This window comes from Hyaena hyaena, unplaced genomic scaffold, assembly GCF_003009895.1.
Source record: "Hyaena hyaena isolate Hyena2069 unplaced genomic scaffold, ASM300989v1 scaffold_8, whole genome shotgun sequence".
NCBI lineage: Eukaryota > Metazoa > Chordata > Mammalia > Carnivora > Hyaenidae > Hyaena > Hyaena hyaena.
This window is the reverse complement of record NW_024080640.1, coordinates 7145411-7153801: the sequence shown is the minus strand read 5'-3', so window position 1 is coordinate 7153801 and position 8391 is coordinate 7145411.

Genomic DNA, 8391 nt, shown 5'->3' with positions numbered 1-8391 from the left:
CGCAAATCAATCAATGTGATCCATCACATCCACAAAAGAAAAGATAAAAACCATATGATCCTGTTGATAGATGCAGAAAAAGCATTTGACAAAACACAGCATCCCTTCTTAATAAAGACCCGTGAGAAAGTCGGGATAGAAGGAACTTACTTCAACATCATAAAAGCCATCTATGAGAAGCCCTCAGCTAACATCATCCTCAATGGGGAAAAACTGAGAGCTTTCCCCCTGAGATCAGGAACACGACAGGGATGTCCACTCTCACCGCTGTTGTTTAACGTAGTGCTGGAAGTCCTAGCATCAGCCATCAGACAACAAAAGGAAATCAAAGGCAACAGAATTGGCAAAGAAGAAGTCAAACTCACTTTTTGCAGACAATATAATATTCTATATAGAAAACCCGACAGTCTCCACCAGAAGCTTACTAGAACTGATCCAAGAATTCAGCATAGTTGCAGCGTACAAAATCAATGTACAGAAATCGGTTGCATTTTTATACACCAACAATGAAGCAACAGAAAGAGAAATAAAGAAACTGATTTCATTCACAATTGCACAAAAAAACATAAAATACCTAGGAATAAACCTAACCAAGGATATAAGAGATCTCTATGATGAAAACTATAGAAAACTTATGAAGGAAAGTGAAGAAGACACAAAGAAATGGGAAAACATTCCATGCTCATGGATTGGAAAAATAAATATAGTTAAAGTGTCATTACTACCCAAAGCAATCTACACATTCAATGCAATCCCAATCAAAACTGCAGCAGCATATTTCTCAAAACAAGAACAAAGTATCCTCAAATTTGTGTGGAACCACAAAAGATCCCGAATAGCCAAAGTAATATTGAAGAAGAAAACCAAAATGGGTGGCATCACCATCCCAGACTTTATCCTCTTCTACAAAGCTGTCATCATCAAGACAATATGGTATTGGCACAAAAACAGACACATAGACCAGTGGAATAGACTTGACAACTCAGAATTGGACCCAAACGTGTACAGCCAACTAATCTTTGACAAATCAGGAAGGAGTATCCAATGGAAAAAAGACAGCCTCTTTAACAGATGGTGCTGGGAGAGCTGGACAGCAACATGCAGAAGAATGAAACTAGATCATTTTCTCACACCATACACAAAAATCAACTCAAAATGGATAAAGGAACTGAATGTGAGACAGGAAACCATCAAAACCCTAGAGGAGAAAGCCAGAAACAACCTCCTTGTCCTCCACCGCAGCAATTTCTTACTTGACACCTCCCCAAAGGCAAGGGAATCAAGAGCAAAAATGAACTATTGGGACCTCATCAAGATTAAAAGCTTCTGCACGGCAAAGGAAACAATCCATTAAACTAATAGGCAACCTACGGAATGGGAAAATATAGTTGCAAATGACATATCAGATAAAGGGCTAGTATCCAAAATCTATAAGGAACTCACCAAACTCCACACCCGAAAAACAAACAATCCAGTGAAGAAATGGGCAGACGATATGAACAGACACTTCTCCAAAGAGGACATCCAGATGGCCAACAGACCCATGAAACGATGCTCAGCATCCCTCCTTATCAGGGAAATACAAATCAAAACCACACTGAGATACCACCTCATGTCATTCATAGTGGCTAAAATGATCAAATCATTTTATTCTAGTTGCTGGCTAGGATGTGGAGAAATGGGCACCCTCCTACACTGTTGGTGGGAATGTAAACTGGTGCAGCCCCTCTGGAAAATAGTGTGGAGGTTCCTCAAAAAATTAACAGTTGAACTCCCCTATGACCCAGCAATAGCACTGCTAAGGATTTACCCAAGGGATACAGGAGTGCTGATGCACAGGGGCACATGGACCCCAATGTTCATAGCAGCACTCTCAACAGTAGCCAAAACATGGAAAGAGCCTAAGTGTCCATCAACGGATAAATGTATCAAGAAGATGTGGTTTATCTATACGATGGAATACTACATGGCAAAGAGAAACAATGAAATCTGGCCATGTGTAGCAACATGGATGGACCTTGAGGGTGTTATGCTGAGCGAAATAAGTCAGGCAGAGAAGGACAGCTAACATATGTTTGCACGTATAGGAGGATTAGGAGGAACTTAACGGAGGACCGTGGGTGAGAAGGGGGAAAATAGTAGGGGAGAGGGAGGCAAACCATGAGGGACTCTTGAATGCCGAGAACAAACTGAGGGCAGATAGGGTGGGGGCAGGAGAAGAGGGTGATGGGCATGGAGGAGGGCACTTATGGGGATGAACACTGGCTGTTTATGGAAACCAACTTGACAATAAGCTATAAAAGAAAAAGAATTAAAAAAAAAAAAGAAAGCTCTGAACAACAGCATTGACCTATGGCTTCCTTTCGGGAGGCACCATGGAAGTAGAAACATACTCCGGAAGTGAACAATGCAGAAGAAATGGACTGTGTGAATTCCCTAATCTTCTTTCTTAAGGAAATACATGCAGGAGAAGGGAGGGACTGATCTGGAAGCAGGGTGTGTGTGAACTGCATTATCTAACAGTTTCCTCTTCCCTCCTCCCTCCCTCCCTTCCTTTCTTCCTTTCTTCCTTCCTTTACTCTCTCTCTTTTTCTTTCTCTGTGTCCCTGCTCACTCACACCAGGCATGTTCTTGTTTCCTCTGTGTCAGAAGTGATTTGAGTATAAACCCATTATACCCACAGGATCTGCCTCCGTCTGTGGCTTTCCCCAATCCCCCCCCTACAACTCACCTCAGTGTTTCAGGTGTCCCAAGCCCAGATCCAGGACCCACAGGTCCTTGCTCCTTTCTTCATAATTAAACCCATTGAAAACTTTTTCACAGTGAGCCACAAATGACCCTTGGATCCAGGGAACTACCTCTTTCAGGATATTTGCACTTAAAAGCCTAGATCAGAGCTGAAATCCTTTGAGTGAATTGGTAGAGAAGGTCTGAGAGATGAGGTTTTCTGTTATTCTTTCTAGAGAGAAGGCTCAATCCCAAGGATGAGTGTAGGCAGGGAGGTTGTTAAGTACCTCACTCACCTCATGGGTGTTTACCTCCTACTATGTCCTCTACTTCTGGAAAAGTGCTGGTTGTAGGGTTAGCATTCAACCAATATTTCAATTGAATAGGAAAAGGAAATGTAGAGTTCCATCACTCTAGAGTCATGGGAAAATATAAACAGGGACTTCCTGATGCTGTGGATATTAAATTATTGATAGCACACCGGACACGACCAGTTATCTGACACTGGCATAGATCAGCGACACAACTCTGGTTATTGGATTTCTTTCTTTTATTTTTTTTTTTACATGTTTATTTATTCATTTTGAGAGAGAGAGAGAGAGAGAGCAGTTGAGGGGCAGAGAGGGAGAGGGAGAGAGAGAGAATCCCAAGCAGGCTCCACATCCAGCACACAGAACCCAACACAGAGCTCAGTCTCATAACAGCAAGATCATGACCTGAGCTGATGTCGAGAGTCTGACCCTTTACCGACTGAGCCACCCAGGAGCATCTGGGCACTGGGTTTCTGAATCTAACAAGCTTTCATCAGTGTGAGCACATGTCTTGTAAACAAGTTGAGCCTAATTTCCTAAAGAGTATTAGAGAGAAATTTAGAAAAGTTATTTTTGGTGTTGGTGATGTTCAGCCTTGCATTCCATAAAATATGGAAGGTGCCAACACCCTAGGAACCAATGACCTTTGTTCCTGTGACTCACGCTTACAACTTGGTATTGTCTTTGAATGGCTCCTAACAAGACTGCAGACTCTTCTTCTTGTACAGGTGCTGTGCCTTACTCTCCTCAGAGCCCCTGGGATAGTGCTGTGCAGACAGCAAGTGTAGATCCTTGTGGAATGAATGATCCCAAAGTCTTCTGCTTTCTATATTCTCCTGGAAGTGACACTTATGGGATAAAAACTGAAAACAGCATGTGTAGGATTAAAAATGTCTACAAGCCAGGGGAGTGGGTGAGAGGAAGCAGCTATTGGACAGCACTAGCATGTTCTCACCACCTCTGTCAGTTTGGGGTTGGAGACTGCCCCTGGCCATGACATGCCCCTTCCCAACATTGGTGAGGTTCCCATCTTCACGACTACTTTCACCTTTCCTACCTGGCCAGAATCTCCCATTGTTTAGGTCAAGACCCCATGCCCCCTCCTCTGGAAAGCCCTTCTCACCCCTCCAGGCAGAATCCATAACGTCCTTTGTGCTTTCTTAGCATTGGACTCAGACCCCCTGAGCCGTAGTAAGTTACATAAGCTTGTACCACTTGGGACTCATTGGAAGCTTCCTGAGAGCAGCCACCAAGGGCACAGTGCATACTCCCAGCACAGCTGTTGCCACAACGAAGATAGTCAATATTATTTGATGACTTAATGAATTCATCAATGAATGGGTGCAGGTGCCACGGTGGGCACAGGTGGAAAGGAGACCACTGATATTCTTCCCACTGATCTTAAGGCTTTACAGAAGGAAACTGGGAAGACGCCAGCAAGGCAGGTAACTGATCATTCTGCAACAGCAGAAGTGCCTGAGGTGTATACAACCATTGCTCTTTTCTTACGTTTATTTTTGAGAGAGAACATGAGCGGGGGAGGGACTCGGAGAGGGGGACAGAGGAGCCGAAGTAGTCTCTGCACTGACAGCAGCCAGCCCAACATGGAGCTTGAACCCATGAACCATGAGATCTTGACCTGAGCCAAAGTCAGATGCTCAAATGACTGAGCCGCCCAGGTGCCCCCAACCATCGCTTTTTAATAAAATCTGTGCTTCCTGATGGACACAGGCTGTGCCTAAACTTCAGCACTGCATCTCCACGGCTCTCTTAATCACTGACACTTACAGCATTCATCTCATGGGTCAGAGCTAGTACACCATGTGCAAAGTCACGTTTGTGGCAAACACAGCACATGATGTAGAAGAACAGTTTCGCCTCCCCAGCCCGTGCCCACCTCCAACTGGATGTACCCGGAGTGGTATCAGTTCTCTATAGGGAAGACAGAGTGATCGGGAGCTAGCAAGTGACTTAGAGCCAGACTCTCCCAGATGGCCCCATGACTTGTCAAAGCATACCTTTTACCGGGGACTTAAGTGTTGGCTGGGTGTGCAGAGCCCTGCTGGAAGGGCCATTTACCTGCAGCCAGGCACCATGAGGGAGGTTGAGGTTTCCATCACTAGATGCTGAGCAGAAGTCTCTAGTAGAAACCCCAGGACACCCCTGAAAGTGCTGACTGCCACCTCCCAGGGAAAGATGGATTGGCTTGGCTCAGACTGGCTGAGGGAGACACTGTCCCCAAAAGATTGGTGCATTCCATTCGCTGGGGATTGATTGAAGTCCAAAATAAAATAAACAAGCCCACACCTGTTGTGAGTTGTAAGGGCACAGGGAAGAGGAAATGAAGTCCTCCTTCCTCCCAGCTGCCCCTGCGTCTCACCGAGCCTGCTCCTCGGGCCAGGCTAGGCCCAACCTGGGAGTATTATCGGAAAATGACAGATTCACAGAAAAGCAAGTCGAGATACTAGAACAATCCTATGTTTGTTGCAGAATAAAGAAGCAGCTCATTTTCTCTCCCTCAGAAGAGTAAGTAAATGGTCAATGCAGTACATTTCTGTAACTCTAGCATCTATCTGTATTCTTTAGTTTTAATTTTTTGAAATGTTTATTTTTGAGAGAGAGAGAGAGAGAAAGCATGCACAAGTCGGGGAAGGGAGGGAGAGAGAGAGAGAGAGAGAGGGAGACAGAGAATCTGAAGCAGGCTCTAGGCTCTGAGCTGTCAGCACAGAGCCCAATGCAGGGCTCAAACTGAAAAACCATTAAATCATGACCTTAGCCGAAGTCGAATACTTAACCAACTGACCCACCCAGGCACCCATAGCATCTATCTTTAGTTATCATTATATACCCATATAAATTAGACAAACTGAATTAGATTGAGTCTTGGAGTAGAAATCACTCTATCTTTATACTAATACCATGAAATTTGTATTTGTGCAACTAAGCTAGGGTCTTGGGAATTATTATAGATGTTATTATTTTAGACTATTAAATATAGGGTTCCTGAGAAGGTGTGATTTCCACATCTGGGGACCCACGTAGATGCTAGGGGACTCAGGAGCCCTTTGCAAGGGGATATGATCATCCCCTGGACCAACCCATAATAAGAACCAAGTCCCATAACCAAGACCCCTGACTCAGGTGTAAAAAAAAGAAAGACCCCTCCTCCTATGGGCAGTTGGTGGGGTGGGCAGGGAATTTTCCTGAGGTAGATTTGCGTGGAGGACACTGACTTGATCATGCATCAGAAGCATGATTGAGTGGAAGGACTATCTCCTGTGAAATCTCTCAAGATGTCCTCCACCCTAGACCCACACCCCAGCTCCAAGTTTCAGAAGATAAGGGCTCATGTGACATTGAAGGGTGAGCTAAAGAGAAATCATTTTTAGGAAACCGAGGGAGAAAATCTAATAAGAATTTTAACAGTGGGTGGAGGAAGAGTGTGGTGAGCACAGCCATAGAGTGACCTGGTCCACACGGTGATGCCGGCTTTGGAAGGAGGGACGTGGGAACGGAAAGTAGGCCTCCAGCTGCTAAAGCACCATCACATTGTGTGGAAAATGAAAGCAGGTCAGGCAGCAGAAAATCAGCAGACACGGGAACAAACCAGAGGTACCCAGCAGGGTTGTAGAAGCACCGAGAATGCCCAAGACATTGGGAAAGAAGCCACTTACTTGTCGTAAATGAGATCTGAATTTGAGGACATTTTTACTCAACCTTAAAGGACAAATCGTCCCCAGCAAACAGGGAGACTTGATGACATAGGAAGATTAGTCACTATTGTTGTTACATTTACTGTTATTATAAGGCATAGACACTTCAGTATTTAGATGTGTAGACTTAGCTGGTCTCTTCTCTCTGGGCCTCAGTTTGATCATCTGTAGATTGATGAGTTTGACCACATTGGATCTAAATCTAATAATCTAATACTCTAAGTTTTCTTCCAACTATAATAGGTTATGGTGCTTGGAATTTGGAAAGGAAGAGGGAAATTTATGGAGAAGCCAGTAAAACTGGATATAATGAAGGAGGCGGGTAACAAGAGGCAGCAGAGAGTTGAGGTTAAAATTCTTGAGTAGGTATGGTAAGGTCACTTGTCAGGAATAACTCACTGGGGTAACCAAGCATCCCCGCTTTCCTGGGACTCCTCGATCACAGAACTGTCAACCAAAGAATAAACATGACTCTCGGAGAAGGTTCAGGTGAAAATAAAAACAGAAAGAAATAGATATTATGTCACTCAATGTGCATGCTTCCAAAAGCCCAGCCAGACATGTAATATGTATGACAGTTTACCAAGACAAATGGAGAGAGCAAATAAATTCTAAGATTATTAAGCAAATTTACACAATTCTAAGAGTTAGGGCTTTTGTGTTTTTGAGTTCTAGAAAACAGTAGGATTTGCTTATTTGGACTGAGGATCAGGGTACTTGGTTTTCACAAGCAGCCGATACTGTACGGCATCGTCCCCCAGCCCTCCCCTCCCTTACTCGTTGCCACCACCTCCTCCATGGCTGGTTGGCTTGAGCCCCTTTGGAGGAAGAAGTTAAGAGTAAAAGTTGAAAAAGTTGTTTTTAGTGAGAGACTTTATAAGATTCAGAGCTCAAATGGTGATGCCTCAGCACCCAAGTGACAAAGTACAAGATAAAGTAGGGAGAGAAGTTCTGTCCACTTCAGTAGGGAACCCGGCTTCCCTCTGGCTCCTTGAAGACACATGGCCTTCGGACCATTGTGTCCCCTGTGGACATTAATGCAGTCAGCAATGGAAAGGGTGACATACCCTCAGGAAGCCCTTTGAAAAGTGACATTAAGAATATATTTATAATCATATGTTTGTACGTATAGGAGGATTAGGAGGAACTTAACGGAGGACCATGGGGGAGAAGAAGGGGGGAAATGGTGGGGGAAAGGGAGAGAGGCAAACCATGAGAGACTCTTGAATGCTGAGAACAAACTGAGGACTCATGGGTGTGGGGAGAAGGGGGGAGATGGGCACGGAGGAGGGCACTTGTGGGGATGAGCACTGGGTGTTATATGGAAACCAACTTGACAATAAACTATTTGTAAAAAAAAAAAAAAAAAAAAGAATGTATTTATATATATGAAGGAATATGTATCATTTTCCGGCCTGCTTCATTTAGTCATAAAAGATGAGGTCCAGGAACACCTGGGTGGCTCAGTCGGTTGAGCATCTGACTTTGTCTCAAGTCATGCTCTTGCTGTTCATGGGTTCAAGCTCTGTGTCAGGCTCTGTGCAGACAGCTCAGAGCCTGGAGCCTGCTTTGGATTCTGTATCTCCCTCTCGCTATGTCCCTCACCCATTTGTGCGCACACACGCTCTCTCTCTCAAAAA